This window comes from Pleurodeles waltl, chromosome 4_1 (assembly GCF_031143425.1).
Source record: "Pleurodeles waltl isolate 20211129_DDA chromosome 4_1, aPleWal1.hap1.20221129, whole genome shotgun sequence".
In the NCBI taxonomy this organism is placed as follows: domain Eukaryota; kingdom Metazoa; phylum Chordata; class Amphibia; order Caudata; family Salamandridae; genus Pleurodeles; species Pleurodeles waltl.
Window position 1 is genome coordinate 539,871,025 of NC_090442.1, and position 24,362 is coordinate 539,895,386.

Below are 24,362 nucleotides of genomic sequence, written 5' to 3' on the forward strand. Positions count from 1 at the left end.
CAGTGTAAGCCAATTTTACAAGGTTTGAGGGAATGAGCACAAGCACTTTAACACTGGTTAGCAGTGATAAAATGCACAGAGCACTAAGGCCAACAAAAATGAATTCAGCAATAGGGAAAGTGAAGGCAAAAGTGTTTGGGGAATGACCTCTCTAAAGCTAAAGGGTCTAACATATATTACTAGCAATGAGTGGACACATGCTCAGTATGTAGTTTTCTGTGGAAACCTAGCCATTTCTCTTTTAAGGGAATCCCAAAGAACAAGCTTCTTTAGAGACGTTTTCCACACATCAAGACAAAAGTGGGTCAGTTTCCTTTTTCCCTACACCTCTTTGCCTCCCTTATTTCTCCACCCAAGAAAGGACCCTCCTCAAATTTCCTGCAAATATGAAGGAAACTGACATATGCAATAATACCCTCTCCTCTTTTGTTTGAACACCCTCTTTGCTCGCCCCTCTTCTTCTCTTACACTTTACTTTCCTCTCAGCTAGTTTTCTCACTGCCTTCTTCAGTTACCCTTGCTTTTAATATGTATAGCACATTGATACGTATTGGTTCAAATGTGCTAGGTAAAACTGTTAAGTCTGTAAATAAATAAAGCAATGCACACCCTTAATGCTGAAGTAAATTGTTTTAGCATTCTCATGGCATTGTGGCATGTGCAAATTCTTTTTACTGTTTGACAAGTTTTTGTATGCCACCTGTGTGTTGAAGTAGTTTGCTCCATTCTCTGGCAATACTTAGCTGCAAATTGATATCCAATTAAGCTCAAAACTGAAGATCAGAGTAGAGGGTCCCTTATGAAGGGATACTGGTGAGAGAGACTGGTGTGAATGATGTGTGAAAGACTTTGAGTACTTCAAATGAAGTAGCACACAAAAAGCAAGGTAACACTACAGCTTTCAGGCCAATGCACCACCTGTGAACAATGATGCTGTATAGTCACTCACCTAGGAATGATAAGCCAAGAGACCTCCGAGGAAACATACAGATGATTAAATTTGGATCATCACAGATACTGATTGTTGTCACTGCTGCACTTGCACTTTACTGGGCTTCTGAAGATAGATTGTGGGATGTGCCTACAAGGAATAGCCTTAAGGATTTCGTTGGTTGACTTGTCTTTGGCCTCTCTCCTTTCCTGCCCATACCACTAAGTTATAGCGCACTGACAGAATCAGCGATGCAGCAGCATGCAAAGTCCCTGACTGGCCAACCAACAACTATAAGAGGTCATGGGCCAGGAACATGCCCTTGAATTATCCGAATTATTGATTTGTTTGTTAAGGTGATCTTCAGCTTTCCTGTCCTGCCTCGTTACGTTACTACACTGACCTAAAATCTAACCTAATACATATATGATAACACATCTAGTTACAAGGTGGGGTGAAAGTGCTAAAGATACCATCTCCTGAACAATCAAATACTGAAATTGGTGCAGTTCAAACAAATGAGATCCTACACCCGAGTTAGACCTTGCACCATTTAATTGCATAAAAGTACCTTAAAACTCAGTGTCCAGCAGAAACAATTGTCTAATGCTCACCATTGCTTCTGCAATTAAATCCTACAAACTTTATACCAGATTGAAATCTAAGCCTTCATTTCAAATATTTCCTTGAACACAGATGCCTGACAGTACTGTGCAACTGCTATGGTCTGTGATTCAAGAGATTATCTATCATAACTAGTGCGTTAAATAAATCTGCTGGCAAATATTGGTGCTGCTGTGTTGCTATACAAATCCAGCTAAGCAGAACTGCCAACATAACACACATTTTGAAAATGTACATCTTTCTCTCACGCCTCGTTATCCATCACATCACTGTGCGCTGCATCCCATAGTACAATAACCAGACCTCAGCGGCTAAAATGCACAACATAGAAACACTTCCCACGTAGGTTCAAAGCAAAGGTCACGCACTTTCAACAAATGTCAGAGTGGGGTGCTGCCTTCATCTTCGCATCGCTACAGTCATACAGATTGTGAAAAATCCAAGAGTCACACATAGAACAAGTGTAGCAAACGAGACACACTCATTCAGCAGGAGAGTGGTACGAGTGTGGTATGTAGCCAGTAGCGCATTTTGGTGTAGACTGTTGTAAATATATGTAAATATATATGGTGTGGTAATGCACTGTCATTTACAGATAACACATTTTCCATTGAAATGGCAACAAAATGTAGACAGACTAGCAGTTTTTTAGTGATAAAACTATATAGCACATGAACAATACTTTGTGGCAATCAGAGTTCAGCGGATATTTATTATTTACACATCGCCGCAAGTAAAGTCTCTTGATTTATTTTGATCCCATTAAAATATTTGATTCTTATTACACTTCATAATTACAAAACATCCACTCCACTTGTGCCTACTGAACTGTTGATGTATTTGAAATATTTGTACAGTTCATTTACATGTATTTAAGGTTTGTAATGTGTTAGGAAAAAACTGACATTTTGCAGCCCTTCCATTCACACTACTTGTTCCCCAGCAAGAAAAGATGAAAAGAATAAGCAGCAATTTGTCAGAAGACATATCTTGACTTTTGGCCTCTATCTTTAAATGCACACCAAATGTGATAAGATAAAAGGAATCTTTATTGCCCACTCACCTTCTGAACTCCTTCATGGTTTTTTCGGGGTGCTGCAGCGCTTGCCCGCCTCTGCACCCCTACTTCAAGCAACTATGGTAACTGGAGCTTTTCACCAAGAATAAGGATGTTAACAACTGGAGGGTCTCCAGTGATTTCATAGACAGTGCTGAGCTACAAATATCTATGGTCTCTGGAGTTGGAAAAAAGCCCAGTGTTAGTGTAAAGGCTAACCTGATGCTTACAGTTTCTTTAGGACATGACAGCACGTCCATGTCCCTGTTACAACTGACCTCCGACCTACTGCAACGGAGCAAAGGCGCAGTGACCAAGCAAGAGCGTTTGAAGAAAAAAACCTGGGCCTTATGTCTCAATCGCTAGTACATAGTGCATTAAGATTCAGGGTGATCAATTTCATGAACCTGACGGGGCGTGTATTTTAATCTTTAGAACCATACTAACAGGGTTTGTCATATTGCTGAGGCACCGCCTTACCTGCAGTAGCACTCCCCACCTTCCACATGAGTCAGGGAGAAAATACGTATTCGTCTATTTGCATAAATGGGGCGAGGGCATGTTTCAGCCGCGAAGAAGACCCGTTGAAGAAAGAGCTCATACTCGTTTCCCTCAACAGGAAATGTGTCTTTCAATTGTGTAACCTTGTTCAACCTTTCAGGCGAACTTCCCGCTGCGAAAATGGTTTGATCCAGTCTAATAGATCCAGGTTTTCCTAATTTCTTGTAATAATGGGTTACTTTGCATATATGTGGAATGTTATTGCTGAGCTCTGCCCATGCAAAGTTTCGAATTAAAAGAGTGTACCTGGAAGATGCTTGGTAATGTGCTTATGTTCACTGATTATGTCGCGATTTTCTTACACTAATATTACATTTTACCCACCTTTATTAAACTGCATTACCGGCAAGGGTAATGAAACGCATTTATACTCCTACACATGATACTACTGAGTTGGGGCGGTCCTGATGGGCAAGGCGATGTTGTATCCACCAGGACCTCTCTCAATGCATCTCTACTGTAAGAAAGAGTTGAGGACTCACCTCTCCAAATAGGAGTGCATCACAATGCGTTGATCATCTACAACTCAGCTGGCCTCTCCTTTTACTCGACCTTAAGCTTGCCTTTGATCGTGTACAGAGCTCCGCTGCCTTTTGGCTAGGTTCCCGGGATGGAAATACCATATACCTACAAAAGAGCAGTTGTACAACGGAGACTCAGACATGAACCACAGAGTCATGTCAGCCCCAGAAAAAGCTGGGAAGAGATATCTGGGGAATCAAAGATAAACCTAAAGTACTATCTCGCCCCATCAACCTCTATGAGCTGTACCGTAAATACTGTTTCAAATTTTAACCAATGGTCTGTAAATATGTGAGAGGTGTGCACAGTGAAAAAAATAAAATAGCAACAGTTCAGTGAACCTGCTCCTACACGGACACTTAGTAGTAGTAGTAATTTTATTGTTTGGTTAATAAAAACCATTGCCATAATAATCAGCTATATGCTGAAACATTTAAAAGATTTATCCAAAATACTACGTTTAATTAAAATAGGCATTTAATAAGTTGAGTTATATATAAAGCGCTTATTAATCCATCCCCTGAGTAACAGGTCAAGGAGTTAAATGGGCGAGCAAGTAAGTAGTCAGTGCAATAGGAAAAGAGCAGTCAGTGCAATACAGAACTGTTAAGTATTAAGCATTAGCCGACCAAACTCAGAGTGCCAGGATGATGTATTGAGGGCTCAAGGTCAATGTCTCCCAGTGTCAAGCTACCAGCAGAACTCGAGCTGCATATTTTGTTATTAGTTGTTGCCCTTGTGTGTGACCGCTCGCCTTGGTGAGAGAGACGCTGCCTGAGTATGTTAACAAATTTGTCACATCTCACCAGTGCCCACCAAGCAATGTTCTTAAAACAAGTTGGAGATGCTTCATGCAAGGTTCGCACCCCAAGAGCCAGAAAGAACGGCCTAAAAATATTCTTCTCTAACAAAGGGCAACAGTATAACAGATGTGTCCAAGATTCATGCAGTTCAGTTCAGAAATGTTATTGTATAGTTACTAAAAACCATTACAAGTAGCAAATTTCTAATTAAAATCAAATAATCGAAGTGCAATGTGTATATAGCCCCTGTTCACTTACATTGATAAAACCTTGCTGTTGGTAGAATCCACCCAATAGCTAAAAACAATCAAAGTGTAGTCTGCAAGCGACTAATAAACTATATATCTATAAGAATAAAATATATAAAAGTTTGACTGTTAGAAGTAAGCTGGATCCTGTAAAATCAGCAAATATGCTCGCATTACTGCTGTAGGGGCAGTCAGTGTTGTTCTAAGCTTGGCATGACAATCTCCCACTCATACTGAGGTACCTTGCAGCAATTGAATGCTCCTACAGAATCAGTTAAAATAGCCAGCTAAAGTGTTCAAAAGTGCGGGTGGCAAGGTGCCACTACGCAAATACGATAACTAATTCTTCTGGGGTAGACTGAACTGGCATTGTAATTACCAACTCCTATGACAGTGCTTAGCATTAGATGGCAGACCCCAACGGAAACCCTAGCCATTTTGAAGAGGTCCTGGTTTAGATGGCTTACTTTGTTATTAGGGTCTGGCCTTGATTGCAGAGGAAGCTGCTTCGCCTGATTGATTAAGCACATGCCTAAGTGTTTTGACAAAGTTAGCGCATCTAGCCAGTGCCCAGGGAGCCATGGTCTAAAAGCAGATTGAAGATGCATCCTGACATATACGCACACCACTGACCAGAAAGACCGGCTTAAACAAGAGTCTCCTTTGATAGTCAAGGGCTGGGCAGCTACATAGCAAATGTAACCACGATTCATACTTGTAATTCATTAGCCTGCAGCCTTTATTGTCTCCTGATCCCACCCAGGCTGGATTAAAGTCTCTTATCGGGAGCACTAATAATCTCATATAAAGGATCTGTCTTTGTGTTTCTGCATTTATGGCATAGTTGTGGCTTCCCCACCAGATAAGTATCATTCAGAGGCTAAAACAGTACCGAAATATCTCCCATTAATAAGTCTTGTTCCCATGAGGTCATTATTAATTGCTTGTTGATTGCCATTCTCCAAGCACAATATGGAATCTATCCATTGCGGAGGGCTGCTTCTTCTATCAGTAGGATTGAAATTGCAGCTCCTAATTTGTAGGACCAGGGATGACCAGGAGATTAAAAAATACATTTTAGGAAGCTTTTTAAAGAGTTTGTTGGGTCCGTCCTGATTCTAATTTAAAACATTAACAAGGAAGCTTTACATTCTAATGATTGATATACTAACCCCAGTTCCAACCTTAGTCTTGAGCGACATGTGTACCTCGGTTGTTGAAACGTTGTATGCTCTACTGTGAAATGGCTTCAAGGTTAAACCCTGTCCTCCAGGGTATGCGTGATGACCATACTGTAATGCTGGGAGTAGCGTCACCTTCATTGCACTTAGAATGGGGGCTGCCGCTGAGCTGCTTAACAAGCAATTCACTTGGCCAATTCCATATATAATGGCAACAACTTTTTTTTTTTAGTTCTCTTACATGTGCCGCTGCTGTACCATTTTCATTAAACCACACACCCAGGTAATTAAAGTTCCTAGATGTGTTGATTAACTTCCTGCCCTAACGCCATGTCGCCGTCTTCTTGAGGCGGTATCTTCCAAAAATCTGGACTTTTGTTTTGTTTTGTCCTGATTAACCTGTAAATAGTTTGCCTCATTAGATCTGTTCAGGGCATCCAGTGCCCGTTGCATTCCTGATTTTGTGTGGTCCATAATTACAACATCATCTGCATGTTGCATTAGTTGCAGCTTGATGTTTCCAAACTTGGGAAGGACCAGAGGGCTGGAATGCAGTAATTTTGATAAATAAGCCATGTAGAAGTTAAACAGCAGAGGGGCCAAAACTCAGCTGTGCTATAGTCTGCAAAATGTTTACGTATAACTGTGCAGGGGCTGGTTTTCACCCAAACCCATATCTTCCTATATAAGCAGATTACTGCTCTTAAGCGGTTGGGGGGGTGCTCCAGGCATCTACCTTCCTCCAAAGGGTTGCCTGGTCCACCCTGTCAAATGCCGCACTATAATCTATAAAGCAGCAAAAGAGAGGTAACCCATTTTTTTGCTGAGCTTGATGTCTGAGAAAAGATAGTGCTAGAATATTATATACACTTGATGCCCCCGCTCGAAAGCCTGATTGAAAGAATGGCAAAATACCCTCATTTGTTACCTAAGCTTCAAACTGCTACAGCAGTGTTCAAGCATAAAGGTATGCTTCAACATCCAATAATGCTATCAGATGATAATTTGAGGCTATAGTCCAATCCCCCTTTTTAAGTGTTTGGCAGAGAATGCACCCCCACCAGGCGTCTAGGATGATAGCAGTTTGAAAGGCATCATTAAAAAGTGGAGTCTACAGACTTGCCCAGTTGGAGTAGGAATATTTAAATAGGGTCGCTGGTAGGCCGTTCGAGCTCTGGACCTGTCTGATTATATTTGCAATCATCCTGGAGCTTACTAAGTCTCCTGTGTCAAACCGATTCTCCCCTGGCCAGTGGTCCTGATCATGTGCACGATCGTCTCGAATCCGCAGCCACATCTCTACAAACCCAGATTTTTAATCTGCAATGAGGTTCTTCCAGTTTTTTGCCATGTCCTGGCTAGTTGCTGGAAAAGTGGCTATCCTGTCCACATAAAGCTCAGAGACTTGCAATACGCATGCAACTTCATAGACTCAGTTTTCCCTAGTTAATTTGTCATTTTTTAGTTTATTGACGTAGTCCCAGAAGCATGTTTGCTTGGGATTTTTGAGTAGCCGGAAGACAGTGGCCAATTCTTTTTGATTCTGTTGCTTTATATGTTCCCAGACTGTTTTTGTAGGTTGTTCTAGTCAGTTACAAAACAGCAATGAAAAATACTCTCCTTTCGGATATACCGAAGAACAAAAAACAATTATTTATTTATTACAAAATAATTAATTGCACCAAAAATAACTACCATTCTAAAAATCTAAAACCTAACCATCTAATCTTAAATATAACATGACAAATAAACATACCACAAACAAACAAATAACACAAACACAACACAGACCAATACTACCAACAATCAAACAAACAATATAATGTGTTATATAGAATAAACTGATCAGTGTAAACAAATACATCACACAAAAACAAGTAATTCTTCCTCAATATATTTCACTTTATAAATTACAATTATATTTCTATTAGCCACCAAAGCCACTGTATGTCACAAGTCCTCCATACAAGGCTTATTGTAAAGTTCTTTCACAATCAAATATTTTTTAGCTCATGAGGACAGCACTTCAACAAAATGCTGTCTGATCTTTCAAAATGGTCCGAGTATTATGGTCCGCCTTTGAATCTGTCCAACTTGTATACACCGTTGCCAACTTTAAAACTCCATTGCTTAAATACTCCATTGCCCACTTTGGTACTCCATTGCCATTGCCAGCGTGCGTTTCGGTGGATTTAGACTTTCACATATACTTATCATCACACAGCCACCTTCATCAGGGCACGTATAACCAAGCACCAAAGACACAATGGTTCATCTGGTAGGATTTTTTCTTACAAACATTTGTCTAAGTTCTCCCTGTCCGTAACATTTATGAAGAAAAGGATATCGAGCCTCTCAGACAACCGATAGCAATCTAATGGAGCAAAAACAAAAAAACGCAGTTGTGTAATCATAAGGGTTATGCTGATACACCTGCTGGGCTTTGCCGAAAGCTCTTTTTACAGAAATGATAGATTTGTCATATTGGACAGCCGTTCTCTTTTCCCTACCCATCTTTTTGGACTTGGACTTACTGTTGTTATTCTTAAGATGGATTCTAAGGTCTTCCATGTATTTTTTTCCATGCCAATAACATTGATTCAGGTTGGCTTATATTTAGTATGGGCTTGAGAGTCCTTAGCCAAGTACTAACTGTTGATTTATGTTCGGGCGCCACTTTATTCTACTTACTAGGTTCACTAACCCCTCTCCTGTTGAGGTGTCGACCTGTTTACTTTTATCTGAAGGTTGTGAGATTAATTTCAGTGTGCACTTCGGTGGAGTATGATCACTTTCTGTTCTTCCGGTTAAATCAAAATGTTCAAGCTGGGCAGCCAGACCCTTGGATTAGAATATGTACTCAATGGACGATAAACCTTTACCGGTTGGGGGATATACCTGTTATTTTTCTTTCATCTCAGGCTCCGTTTGCACCAACGTCAATTTAAGAGTAGACAAAAAGTCCTTTATGTTAGACTCTGCTTTTGCATTCTGGTGATGCTCCCATCCTCTGATATTAAAGTCTCCTGCAATTATGATTTCATGACATGGATAATCCAGGAAAAGCAATTCAAAGCTATCAAGCAAGTTACTTGCTATCTCCAACATTGTTTTCCTAGGTTTGTTGAGACAGCAGCTCACCAATATCAGACCCTTTTCTTCCCAATTGATTGTCAGGCCCAAGATGAGGATTGCTTATGCTGCCCTGCAGTTGAGATTCAATGACATTGCCTCTTATTTGGTTGCGTGCTTAATGAAGATGGACAAGCTCCCCAATGCGAGTTGCCAATGTAAAAAACCTGGTGTGAGTTACTGATGTCAAAAACTCGTAGAAGCCTGACATGATTGTCGGGGCTTAAGTACAGTTTTCCTGATGCCAAAGAATATCGCTTGTCACCAGGTAAGACATTTCTTTCCTTATGGCGCTGACATTTTTTAAGCTGGCCACATTCCATAAAATCAATGAGAGCTGTGGTTTAACTTCCCGGATGCTTGATGAAAACTCCTTTTAGGGCCAATGCTGATGGCCCAATCTCCTAATTGTGAGGTACTGAAGCGACCCCTCCTTCAACCGTAGCAGCTTAAAGTGTCAGAACACACCTCTCTCAGATTGTGGGTACATATTACCATTCAGGCACATGATCCTATAGTTTCTTCTGCTTCTCAGTCTCGGCTTCCTTTTAATGTGCCCTTCAGGATGGTTACAGCAGTCTGTCTTGGAGGTGAATTTAGTGAAACGTAAGTATATTTTGAAAGAGTGGGTATATGCAGATCAATCCCGCATTCTGCAAAGAAGTTTTTTCTCTCCATGCTGCATCCCTCTGGTCCTCTCTCCTCCATACAGTGGTGGTAACTTCACCATTTGAGTTAAGAAGTGGTGGATCGAATCGCACCCATTCAATGTCTTCTGAGGTTATGTGTATTAGTGCAGAAATGTGGTTAAACAATCTCAGCAAATTCCCTCTAATGACTGTGTCCTGAGGGCATTTAGGACAATACCTGGGTATGAAGACCAGTTCTGGATGGTCCCCTCCTTCCTCACCCCTGCAGGCCTAAAAAGACTAGCTGCAAATGCTCAGTATAGGATGGCGAGGGATATCAATGTGTCCTCGAAGGCTCCACTAAGTTACTGATAGAGGAGGGTCCACTATCCACTCTCCTTTGGAAGTGGCTGAGTAATGCGTTTCGTCAGGTGGTCTCCAGCTGTGAGACAAAATTAATCAACGGACGGATTTCTCGCTTACTACTGAGTCGTTGAGGTTCCTGCAGATTCACACCTGTTGAAGGGCTCTGTGTTTCATCTCCTTGGTTATATCCTAGAAGAAAATCTGAACACATCCATTCCGACTGAGTGCTTTTGTCCTTATGCATTCAGCCTTCTCCTTGTTGCAGATCTGAGCTGAGCTTCTGTGCTCCATAGAAATAGGCAATACTGGTAGCACGCCAGCTGTTTCCATTGGCGGTACCATCTGTGTGGTCACAGCATTCTGGCTTCCTGTTCCGGGGCTGGCCAACTCTGGCTTGTCACCTCATCCTCGACGAGGTGTAGCAAAAGCAGTGGGCTCTGTGTGATCAGTTTTGACATTGATCATTGACCACTGGGACCTAGGCTTACTTGATTGCCCAAACATTTTGTAGAGATTAGTGGCTTTACTAGGGTAATACATCGACAATACTCTCTTTAGAAGATGTTTCTTCTTGGTTTGCTTCTTTAGTCTCTTTTTCACCCTCTTCAATAAGCTATATGTTGAACTGAAGAGAGGGTCAGATGTTATCAAAGTCTGGGGGCCCATCTCTAGGCCTCTTGTAAGTAGAGGGTCCTTTGAGGTCAGAGCTCTTCTTCCAGGCTCCCCCTGATGTTCCTTTGTGCAACCTATCAAGCAGTTAATCGAATGAGCCCTGGCGACCGGTCTCTTGGTTGCAAGATCCAGGCCATCAATTAAAGTTTCCTCTGGTGTGCCAATTCCCGCATTTAGTGAGCTAAATATTTCACCCAAATCAGAGCTTATTCCTGAATCACTGGTTCACTTCTAACAGCATTGACTTTGCAGCACCCACCAAAGCTCCCAAAACCTTGGCTATGGTGCTTAAATTGTTAATGAAAGGGGAACATCGCAGGGTTTGACCTTCTCAATTGTGCTTAGTTTAGAATCCAGTCTGCTCAATTTATTCTCTTGTTCTGCCAAATGTGTTGCTGGTGACTGTATCAAATCAATCTCTATTTCCATCTTGCTTGATTGCCAGAGAAGGGCCCTGGAGATTGAGTCCTGGGAGGCTCTTCTTGCAAGCAGTGTGTGTTTTAGATGTAGAGGTTATGTCCAGGAATAGGTCAGATGTTTGGTTGACCAAACTTCTTCCAATTAGCAGACTATGAGTGTCATTTTTTGAGCCTCTATGATAGCTAAAAAAGAATCCAAAAGGTTGCCCAATTCCTAATAAGTTATGCTCTCCCTACTTCCTATTGATAAAATGTTAGTTGGAATGTTTGTTGTTGTTGTTAATTGTTTGCTGTTAGAATCCTGTGTTAAGGTGGTGCTCCCTAGTTATTGGATTCAGTGAACTTGACTGCTACCATGGTCTTTTTTGGCTTTAATTCTGTAATTACTTCTCTGCCTCCACTAATAGTTGGTATAGTTGGTATTTTTGGAGGCATCGTGTTACTGCCTTCTTGCTCGCCACATTCTCTATAGACACCAGGGCTGATGGCAGTGGGGTCGAACAGCCCTTGCAGATTACATATTGTTTCCTCCAGGGACCCCTCTGTTGACAAAATTGCGATCTTCGGATTTTAATATCAGCCACTGTTGATTTCCCTATAGTTAAGCTTTGAGTGTTGTTATGGGGACTGATTACCGGACTGGGAGAAGGCCCTGGGCGATATAAGTTAGGGTCTCGGGCCTCACCATCCAATAATCCTTCTGGGTGCTCAACTACCGCCTTTTGAAAGTAATTCCTGATCAACCCCTTTTCAGAGTGGATCATCTGAGGTCAGAGGCCATTAATCTTCCCTCTCAGACCCACCTGCTCTCCATCGCCCAAGAGGGAGAAAACTGAGGGATCAAGGAGCAGAACCTACCACGGCAGGACCCCTGTCTGCTCTACTAGTTCCCTTTTGCTAATAGACTGTTTCCATCTCACCATTGTTGATGAACTGGCACCTTTCTCCCTTTTATTGGCCTTGATATGTTTCTTAGTGTTGTTGCAATGGAAGACCCTACCAGGAAATCCAGAGGAATGTTAGGTGTAAGTTGGTGGGCTCCTGCCTATTGTAATCCTAGGATGATGACTTTAAAAGCAGCGCTGCCACTCCTCCCTTAAGACTCAGAGGCCACAGCCACGTACAGGGAGGGGCAGGAGCACGCTGCGAGGGCCTTTAAATCCAGCACTCAGGCCTGTCGCATCCAGAAGTCGCTAAGTTCAAATGGAAGGAAGAAAGGCACAGCACCCAGGAGAGAGCTCTCCCAGACCACTAATCACTCCCATCAGTTACAGCCTCCTGTTCCCCTAGTGCACTAAAGCCAATGCTGGGGTGATGCCAGGTGGGGCGGGTGATGCTGTGTGATTAGGTAGGGAGCCACTAGCCTGCTCCACTATGCTATGGCCTACTTCAAAGTAGCTGAGTGCAAAACGCTGGTGACAAGATGGTGAGACGCAGTGGTAGGTGGGAGGCAATCACTCACTGGCTGCAAGCCGCACTGATGCTAGCTGGGCTGCTTCCACAAACCAGCGGCTCAGCCACCGGTAGTAGGACCTAGTCCTACTAACCTCCACTGCCTGCTGCCTCCAGCCTGTCTGCCGCTGCAACTGCCTTTACCTTACCAATGTTGATGTCAATATGGATACAAATGCGGATGCCGAGTGCAGGGCCAATGCTGAGGCTGATCCTTATACCAGACCACCCGGGCACCAGTATCAAGTGCGTCGGGTGATGTCAGGCCGCTCAGGCCGCTCAGGCAGCTCAGGCGGTGGCAACAGTGGGTGGGGTTTAGGGTGCCCCTGCAGTCGCTCTTCATTCCTCCTCATGGCTGCTCTTCCTCAAATCGACAAGTTCGCATCTGCTGCTGCTGCATTTGCTACTCTGCCCCTCTCCCCTAGTGTGTGCTTGTGTTCTTGATTTTCTTCTCAGACTAAAATCTGTTAGGAGTTCATCGCCATGGTTTATAAACTCCAAACGTTTGTTTATAGTCATCTGCTTCACCCAGACGTTCTTGGTACCAAACTTCACCAGACCATCAACAGGATTTGATCAACACACTTCGAACCACGGTTACTGTTCTTCTATTTACGAATAGGAAATGATGCCCTCATATAAGTAGGAACATAACCTGTACTCCCTTTTATCTTCGCAGCCCACTCAAACAGGGTTAAAATCTCTTACTGGCAGTACTAACAATCTCATGTGCAGTATCTGCCGGCAAGTTTCCACATTTATGGCTTCCATAAAATATGGTTGTGTTTTCCCTAGAAGGTAAGACTTGTTCATGGGCTGGGCCAGTAATGAGTTATCTACAGTGAATAGGCGTTGCTTCCTTGACGTCTTCTTTAAATGCTGGTTCATAGCTTTTTTTCCAGGTGTTCTAAGGGATATCCTCCTGCTTGGAGGTCTGTTTCTTCAATAAGGAGAGTCTTTATTGCACTTCTTACTTGGGAGAACCAAGGATTACCTGGAGTTTCAAAGATGAATTTGAAATGACCCTTTAGTGATTCAGACTGTGCCATCATGGTCCTCCTGATGTTATAGTTCAACATGGAGGCTTGACAATCTAATGTTTGAATCACCTGCCACAATGCCAGACTTAACCTACACCGATGAGCGCATTGTGTTTGCTGGAAAATGTTCCTGTATGCTCTGCAGTGAGTTTGCTCCAAGGCTGAATCTAGGGCACCTGCGTAAGCACGATGGCCGTACTGTAAAGCTGGTAGAAGAGTCACCTTTTTTACCCTTAATATTGGGACCACAGAGGCACTGCTCAGCATCAGATTCATTTGGCCTATCCCATATGTGATGGAGGCACCCTTTTTTTTAATAGCATTTAACTGTGCTACTGATATGCTGTTTTCACTGAACCACACACCTAGGTACTTATACTTCCTTACTGGGCTGATTGTATTGCTGCCCAGGCACCAGGAAGCGATCCTTTTACTCCTATATCTTTTGAATATTAGGACGTTTGTTTTATCTTGCTTTAACTGAAGGTGATTAGCCAGGTTGACGGTGTTCAGGGCATTTAATGCCCACTGTAGCCCAGTTTTGGTGTGATCCCTGATCACTATAGCACCTGCATATTGAAATATTTGCAGCTTAATGTTTCCTAGCTAGGGATGGGCCAGGCAGCCGGACTCTAGGGTTTTTCCCAACTCAGCTGTGTACAGATTGAACAGCAATGAAGCCAAGACACAACCCTGCTTTAGGGTACGATTTGTTCTGATTTTTCAGGTAACCGTGCAAGGACTCGTTTTCACTTGGACCGATGTCCCAGTGTACTGCGAGGTTACAGCTCTTAGTAACATAGGGGGTATTCCCCAATGCATCTAGGGTCCTCCATAGGGTTGCCCTATCAACCCTGTCAAATAACGCACTATAATCAATGAAGCAACAAAATAGGTAGACTGTTGTTTGGGGTTTCTTGGAGGCTCAGAAAGGATAATGCAAGAATGTTATCCACAGTTGAGGCCCTGGCCCTGAAGCCTAATTGAAAAAACGATAAGATTTCTTGCTCTTGGTTCCACACCTCTAGGTGCTCCAATAAGACATGGGCCTAAGCTTTTGCTTACACTCGAGGAACACTACTAGGCAATAATTTGAGGCCACTGTCCGGTCCCCCTTTTCTATATAGGGCAAAGGATTAATCCTCTCCAGGCACCAGGGACAGTCGCAGTTTGAAGTGTGCAATTGAAAAGTGGAGTGAGCAACCTTGCCCAATTTTTGGGGGCACATCTGTACAAGCTTGCCGGTAGACCATTCAGGCCAGGACCCCATCCTTTCTTATTCGCCTGATGATGCTTTCGACCCTCTTGCTGCTTATTAGTTCGACTACTGTGCACTGGACTTTGAGTGAGATGTGGTTCATGCCCTATACTGCCACTTTCCAACTTCTCTGTAGTTAACTAGGACACTTATGAACATAGTAACATGACCTGAATATGGTAATATAAGAGTACTGCTGCCATTTACAAATAATGAGGAAGTATGGATAGGTATGTGTTTGAGAATTACAAACTGCACTCTAGGCCTGGTCTGATCACTCAGTGGACTATGCATCCAATCCAGGCACTTGTGGTTGCCCTCCTGGCTATAGGTTCAAATCCCAGCTGATCACCCTGAGTCTTTCATGCTTTCAAGCTCAGTAAAATGAGTATCATTGAGGTGGGTAACAAATATCTGCTGTTCAGTGCCAATGTGCCCCAAAAGGTGGATACAGGGGTGTCATGATTACTACTTAAGAAACTTCAGCAATGCTCAGATGCCACTGTGTAGTTCTGTATAAAGTATAATACATTAATTATGGCTCAAATGGCATTGGTCTGAGAGGGTTTTCTCTAAACAGAAGCTTGTAAATGTCACATAGAGAGGGGGGGGTGGCCCCGCCGGTGACCAAGATGGCCACAAGGCACTAAAGCTCCTGATGACTCTCCCAATCCTGCTGCACTCTGGTTTGTACCAGTCCCCGGCATGCCCGATATTGCATCGCACTGAATGTGCTGAGCTGCCCGGCACCCTTTGATCCCGGTATGGTCCTTAAGATAGTGCTGGAGCGGCTGCCTCACTTCCGACCAGTCTGACATGGGTCTCCGAGGCCCGTGGTGACAGAGTCAACTGGCGAGCCTGAGGGCTAGGTTGTGGTATGCACAAATCAATCCGCACTACCCATTTGACTTCTACAGGCTGGCAGACCGCAGACAGAGTTACGCTTTGGGCCCCCTGACACGCCTCTGGGACTCGAGTGCACATTTTGGTGGAGTGGTGGTGCTGGGCCCATTAGCCATCTGGGCCTAGGCCAGGCGCTCCAGTGGCACACCTACCCAATATGGCCTCTGCCCACCTCGAACTACTGGTGAGTGCTGAACTACGTGGAACCCCATTTATCTTATGCCGGCACCCTAGCAGTTACGTATTCTCCTCCACCTGATCACGCTTGGGCTCCACATGGCGCCGCTACCCCATGCGTCTCCGACTGGCTGGATTTTCCTGGTCCTCGCTGTCTCATTTCTGCAGGGAGAGCATTGTCTGGGCGGATTCCGGGGGGTATTGCACCAGGCTTGCTAGTGTCGTGGTTATGAGAGGGACAGCAATCCACTCTACCCCTGGCACCTATACTGCCTTGGGTAGCACTGGTGCTACCTGTCTGCTGCGGAGACCGTGCCATACCACAATCCCACAAAAAATCCCACCAACTGCACAGAGATCACTATATTGCCTCTCCTCGGCCTCTGATTTGGGCGCCAGGTGACCTCATTTGGTCCGGATGTGAATGGGACTATGAGGTGGGATTGATTTGCTGCCCTACGATCCTGGCAATCACCCTTACCAGTGCAACCACCCGCCTCTTAGCACATGAGCCTGTGACCTGGTGAGACCTGCACATCCCTGTTGGTCTATCCATGGGCTAGTGTTGCCTAAACCTACTGAGGTCATCGCACTACTATAAGCAACATGGGCCATAGCGACCCCAAACAAAAGAAGTTGACCTTCAATGCTGATAGGACCCCTCGACAATGGCGTACCTCCTCATATACAGAGGACCCTCTGCCGGGTCACAATCTCTCCGTGGATGGTATCTCCCCCATTATGGTGGAACTACGTGCTGGCTTCGAATCCATCCACAAGCGCTTTGACACCCTCAATAGCCGCTTACACCATGTGAGTGAGGGGCTGGATACGCGCACCAAACGGTTGGATGGTGCTGAGCGCAAGATATCAGAGGTGGAGTAGGACGCTGTTGCTATTCGGAAGCACCTGGAGAAAGTGGAAACGTCTGCTTAAATCTCTCATGGCCAAAAACAAAGATTTAGATGCATGACTTCGCTGCAACAATATAAGAACTGCAGAAATTGCAGAATCCACGAACATCGGACGCCCAGATATTTTCGTAGAGAACCTCTTGATTGAACTTTTTGGTAAATAAGCTTTCACGGATGCCTTTGTTGTTGAGAGGGCTCAAAGATCGCTTGGTCCACAGACTGCACTAGGAGCGCCGCTGCACCCAATTATAGTCTGCCTCCTCAATTTTAGGAACAGGGGCCCGCGCTGTACCTGGCCCGTGAGTGGAAGACACCAAAACAACCAGGGTGCAATGCTGTCCATCTTCCTGGACTTCACACAAGCTGTGCAGGAGGCCCGGCGAAAGTTTGCAGATATGAAGCCACTGATCCAAAAACATAGCCTCAAATTTCTGATGCTTTATCCAGTACGTTGGCTTGTTAAGGCGAATGGCCGACACCACAGCTTCCAAATCCCTGAGAAGGCTGTTTATTTTTGCACACAATACAAGGGTGGTGCAGATTCCCCTCTTGCGTACCCCAGACCACTCTCCGGTAGTGGACCCTGTCAGCTCCTAGCGTGACCCACTGCCCTGAACCCTCCTTCTGTACTGCTACTTGACTGAATGCACATTAACCTCCATGAGATCGAGCCTGTTGCTCCGCAGTTCCAGCATGCTTCAAGCGCACTCAAATGATGGGATCTGCTGCCGCTCGGTCAAAGACTCTCTAATTACATCCATACTATCCAGGAGGGGGATGTCATTGGCAGCGTTGCTACACCCCAAGGTATAAATCAAACTGTTTGTTTTCTTCGGGATACTATGGGATTGACCAGTTCACTCTCTCTTTGTGTGGTTGGGGGATGGGAGATGAATTTGTTATTGTTTCCTGCACAGCACATGCTCCATACAAGACACCTCAGACACACTGATTTGTATGCCTAAGGCAACCACACAGTATGCACGAAGTCTCAGACTTCAGTGTATGACTTGGGACATAGGAGGTCTCAATAACCCTAGGAAAGGGAACGAAGTCCTTTCATACTTAAACAGGCTTAGCTAGCTTTCCAGCAAGAGACCCATCTCTCTCCTCTTGCCAAATGTGCATATGCCGCTGCATAGGGTCATAACCACTTCTTTGCACACCACACCTCATATTCCCGAGGGTGTGCATTCTCCTACACAAGAGTATAAACGTCATGTACAAAGACAGTATTGCTGATCCAGAGGGCATGTATTTGTTGGTGAGTATAAACCTAGCCGATAGGGCTGCACTACTAGTTAATATATACGCTCCTAACATAGACTGCCCACAATTCTATCACGAGCTATCTGCTCATACGACACGCTTTCAGGCAGACTTTATTCCTATGGGCGGTGACTTCAATATCAGTTGTCATACTTTACTAGACTCCACCAGATCCAATGGAGTCACCCAACCCCGCTCTCTACAAGAACTCACTGAGCTACTTGACACCTTTCAGTTGGCAGATGCCTGGCGCACTCATACCCTGCATACTAAAAACTACACGTTTTACTCAGCACCACACAATGTATGGACCCGAACTGATCACTGGTATATGTCACGAGGAGCCTTACTGTGGTTCAATATCACTGATAAACCCTATACACTCTCAGATATCATCCCTGTTGCAGCAACGTTACTTTTACCATGTCGGGACTGGTCAGTTAAGTACTGGTGGTTCCCGGAAAATGCATTTACACGATGAGGTCTTTTGGATGGAAATCTGCGATGACATCCAAGAATACTTTAAGATTATCGTCGGCTCAGTAGAGACGTACTTTACAGTTTGGGAGGTTTTTAAGGCCTATATAAGGGGGGGTTTGCATTGCTAAAAATGCAAGGGTCCTGCAGAGTGTCTGAAACGACTCGGACAGGGTCAAACAAGAATAACATGGCATAGACCTGGCTGGCATGGCTGACAAAACAGTCTCCCAACTGCTTGACAGGTCAAAACTGCGCCAGGAGTTTCGTGAGCTAGCAGAGAGGGAAGTAGCCTATCAGGGTAAATATGCCAGAGCACATCAATACGAATAGGGCGAAAGGCCAAAATGACACCTGGCCCAACTCCTTTTACCGAATTACCATTACTGCCCGAGACAACATTACTACAGCTCAAATGTTCTCCACCTATTGTCAGCATTTACACACCTCCCACTCTGGAGAGAGTGAATCAATACTGGCAAGCTATCTGGCGGAAATAGCCATGGTGTGGCTCACTCCTGGACAACAGCAGTTTCTTGCTGCCCCGATCACATGAGATGAAATAACGCAGGTCATAGATGCCCTGAGTGGCTCTAAAGCCACTGGGCTCGATGGGTTAACAGGACAATGTTATAAGGCATATAGCATATCCTCGCCCCACTACTGGAGGTGTACGCCAAGTCTTTTCAGACTAGTGTGATGCCCCCATCTCTCAGTGAAACCGCCATTACCCTGAAACCTGGCAAACCTGCTCACCTTTGCACCTCTTGCAGACAGTTATCTCTCCTGAATCATGGCAACAAGATACTGGCTATGGTCATAGCAGTATGCCTCTCACTTCTAAAGGAACACATGAATGTCACTTAAAGAGGATAGTGGATGGATCCGTAGGGAAGAGGAACTAATGAAGGAAATGGGCACAGATGGAAGAGTTGGATGGTGAATGGATGAATGGCAAGAGGGGATGATGGATAGATGTATGGGTGAGGTGAGGTGGAGATTAGAAAAGATAAAAAATGGATAGATAGATGAGAGAAGGAAGGACAGAGGGAAAAATACATACAAATCTATAGATGGATGAATTCAGATGCAAAAGGTGTAATCTGGACACTTTGCTGTCAGAATTTCCTCAGGGGGCATAAACCCCAGAATAAATACAATAGGCTTGCTTGATTCACTCATTCAGTCAGTGTTATTCGGGAAACAGTACAAAATGGGGGATATTTCATTACTCAGGCTACTCTCCTAAGGTCATATGCACTTTGCAAGTATCAGTCAAGTTGCGCTATGGCTTTTATAGTTTAACTGGTGCACACATGTAAGACGTAACTGTAGGAAATTGGGTTACTGGTTGAGGGTGTGAGACCATACTGAAGCAGCAGCCACAATTTCTGTCTGGGTGAAGTCACAAGCGAACCCCACATTAACCTGTACTTAACCCTCTGGTAGCTTGGCACAAGCAGTCAAGATTAATTAGAGGCAACAAGTAAAGTATTTATGCAGCACTTCAAATAGTAATTTAGTGAAAAAATACAACACAAGGAAAATCCCACACCAATTAAAAAAAATTGAGTAAAATGTAATAAACTATTTGAGATCAAAATGGCAAAATCCAATCAGTAGAAGCAGAGACATGCATTTTTAAAGATTTAATTGAAAAGAGTGCTTAAAAGCACCAAACGTCAACTTTGGTTATTTGCTTGCATAGGGCCGGGACAAAGTCACAAGTTCAGGCAATTGCAATGGAGCGCCAACCACGATTGAGTGCCGGCTGGATACAGGGACCCAGTTAGGTCCACTGAACAAAGTACTTTACATCCTGGTTGCGGAGTACTGTGAGATCTCATGTTGAGGATATGAGCTGTAGGCTACGATGCGAAGCCCTGCTTCAAAAATGCACTGTGCAGCAGTGATTCTGGTGAGCTGCAGAGCTGCGATGAGAGTTCCTGATTTGAGGTTGCATCACACAGTGGCAGTTCCGAAGAGTTACAGAGTCTTCTATCAGGGTTGCATTGGTAGCAGTGGTTTGATGTGAGGCTATGATGCATTGCACTGCATTAGATCTGCCCAAAGGACCTCAGCACCAACAGGTTCAGGACTGGGGTGACACCACTTCACTTAGGGGGAAAGACTCCAGCAGACAAAGTCCAGGTGCTGGGTTCAAGGTGGTTGGAGGCTTTTCTGTCCCTGAAGTTCTGATCAGGAGGCCAGCCAACTAGGCATAGGAGTCCCTCCGGTGGTCCTAAAATCAAGATGCAGGTCCAGTCTTTTCAGAAGAGTTTGGAATTTCCTGCCTCCCTGCCCTGGCCCAGCTTGTTTAGGGGCAAAAAAACAAGTGTCAAACCCTTTGTGAATGTGCTGAGGCAGAGGCTTTTTGATGTGCAAGTGTGGTAGGTGACAGCTCCAGACCCCTATCAAGTCAAAGATAGCCCACACTTCCAACACCTATTCCCCCTTTGTTTCACTGTCTGGCAGCAATACACAAATGTCAGCTACACCTAGCCATGTGACCTAGGATGCAGACTGGAGGCTCCAAATGGGTAGGACAAGAAAATGCCACCTTTCTAAAAGTGGGTTTGTTTCAGAATTTTGACCTAAACTCTGACTTTACCATTAAAGATGGTTTAAAATTACAATTCTTTAGACACCAAACTCAGTATTCCTACCTGCTCCCAATAGAATATTATCACATATTAAATGTTTAAGGTAATTCAATGTTATCCTATAGGAGAGGCAGGGGTTGCAGTAGTGAAAAACTAATTTAAGAGTTATTCACTACCAGGACAAGTTAAAAGTACATGTCCAACCTTTTAAATACATTGTACTGTGCTATATGGGCTGTTTAGAACCCACCCTAGAGATGACGTATATGTATTAAAAAAGAAGAGGTAGGCCCGGCAAAAGGTTTATTTTACCAGGTTGACGTGGCAGTTTAAAACTGCATATGTTTTAAGGGGCTACTTAAGTGTGTGGCACAATTAGTGCTGCAGGCCCACTAGTTTCATTTAATTTACAGGCCCTGTGTACCTGTAGTACTACTTTACTAAGGACTTGCAAGTAAATTAAATGACCTTCGGGCCAGATGTAGGAAACTTCAATTTTGCGACTTGCAAATTGCGAGTCTGACCGACTCGCAATTTGCAGCTTGCAACATTGGATGCAGAAAGGTGTCTCAGACACCTTCTGCGACTTGCTATGGGGTCGCAAAGACCCACCTCATCAATATTCATGAGGTGGGTCGCAGTTTGCGACCCCATAACGAGTCCCTGCACTCACAGGGATGGTGGCCTGCTGTAGTCAGCAGACCTCCATGTCTGTGACTGCTTTGTAAATAAAGCATTTTTTTTTTCATTTTGCAGCCCGTTTTCCTCAAAGGAAAACGAGCTGCAAAATGAAAACCAAACCGAAACCATTTGGTTTTGTTTTTTTCGGCATTCACAAAGGGGAAGGGGTCCCATAGAGACCCCTTCCCTTTTGCGAATGAGTTACCACCAGTGTGACACTGGTGGTGACTGCGAGTTGGTTTGCGACCGCATTCGCGGTCACAAAGCAACTCTGAATTGCGATGCGGTCGCAAATAGGAAGGGAGCACCCCTTCCTATTTGCAAGTCGCATTCCCAAATTGCGAGTCGGTACCAACTCGCAATTTGGGAATGAACATCGCGTTCGGCCGTTTGCATGCCGCAAACTGCAATTTTTGCAGTTTGCGACATGCAAACGGCTTTGTACATCTGGCCCCTAATTTGGTATAAGTCACTTTCACTAGGTTTAAGGGAGAGAGCACAAGCACTGAAGCATCGGCTTCCAGTGGTAAAGTGAACAAAGACCTAAAAGCCAGCAAAAACGGGTTCAGAAAACAAAAGGGAGAAGACAAAATGTTTGGGGATGACCCCGCAGAGAGGGAGGGTCAAGTCTAACAGTAACTATACAACTACAACTAGTCATAGGGCATCCATAAAAATGCAATTACAATTTTCCCACCTTTGTTGATATGGACAACATTTTTCACATAAGTAGTCTCTTTCCCAACACCCTCTCTTAAACGGGTGTGTAAGGGCACTTTACATCTCGAGTTTTATCAGTTATGCTCACATTAAGTAGATATAGTAGGACCAATATCGATAGGTCGTTGTCAATTTTTATTAAAACATACACAGTTCTGATCTTGTCGATGTTTGCCACATTGGCAATGTCGCTTCCCATGTAATTTCCAGACAACATGATTGTTCCCTTGTGTGGAAATCCAGACAATTAAAATAATTGTGTTTTAGTTACTGCCACTACCTCTTCAAAAACACTGCACATCCGGATTATGTGAATTAAGATAAATTATTTGTGGGGTTGATTCATTTTTTGTGGTCCTAAGACTGATTTATGTGCATAAAGTTTCAGTAGTCCAGTCCTTTTAAATTATTTTGGGAATGAGTAGGGAAGTTACTATGTAAACCATTTAAGATAGGCAAACACGCCATTCCTCAGTTTTGTACACAATAGCTCTCCTCTCTCTACCTCCTCTCTCTCACTAGCTTCACAGTCAAGAGGCCCTACACTGAATGTCAGCATCCCCTGAATTCAGCAAAAAGTTACACTGCAGAATGCATGAAAGGCTATGCTGGGTGGAACATGAAAAGTGCATAGAACACCCGTAATTCATAACATAATTTATATTCGCAAATGTGTGCTTGGCCATTCTCACTCCAAATCAAACAATTTATGTGTGTGTGTGTGTGTGTGCGTGCTCATTTTCGAGAAAACGTATCAGCGCCTTGCTAGGAAGTGACTGTGTTATCCCATTACAATTACAGAAGATTTATTTAAAGGTGGTGGTAATGTTTCATTAATCCGCGAGAGTGTTATCACTCTTCCTGCATGATGTACCAACTTTATCTGAGAGCTTGAGTAATAATTATTATCAAGTGAACTGAAAAAGGCCACTTCAGTAACCACATCCAGAGACCGGTCCGTGGCCACTGAAGAAAGCTGTTATTTATAGGAACCTACTTCTACAGGCGTTTCTGCGGTCTGCATTACATTGTTAAGAGAATCAGTTATGAAGTCCGGCGTTGCTGGAAACAAGCGAAAGAGTCGAAGTAAAGGCATTCTTAGGGTCCCCTTGACCATGAATCCACCACTTCCTTTATTTCCTCTCACTGCCCTGCAGCTACTAGCCAAAGCCGGAATGGCCGTACCTGGCACCGGCGTATCCCTGGTAGGCTGGAAGGATGGGGGCTGGTTTTGTTCCAGATGGCCGGTTTTGTTCCAGGGGGGCGATTTATCACTGAGCTGTGTTTCGCAAATCGTTCTGGAATTGAAAACACCCACTGCAGACTTCCTTGTTTTTTATCCAGCTGTTTTCAGATAACAATTAAAAAGTCAATATAACTCTGCAATTAGAGTTCCTGTTGGAGATGGATCCGGAGTTGTGTCTAGTGGCTGCCTTGACTCATCTAAAGTACCACAGAATGTTAACAAACCTGCTGCAAGGAACTTATTCCATGCAGATCACAAACCCCTCCCCATTGTATGGGGATAGCTCAGCTGGTTACTGCTTTAGACAGAGAGGTTTTTTTGTTACTTGCAGTTCATAAATTAAAATGGCAATCTAGCACAGTGAGCTATGAACTAGCATTTAAGAGCTGCACGCTAACTCTATGGTACATGTTAGAACGTTATGTTTTTTCCCAGTCTTTCATTATCCTAATGTTACAAAAAATGGTTTATTTTGAC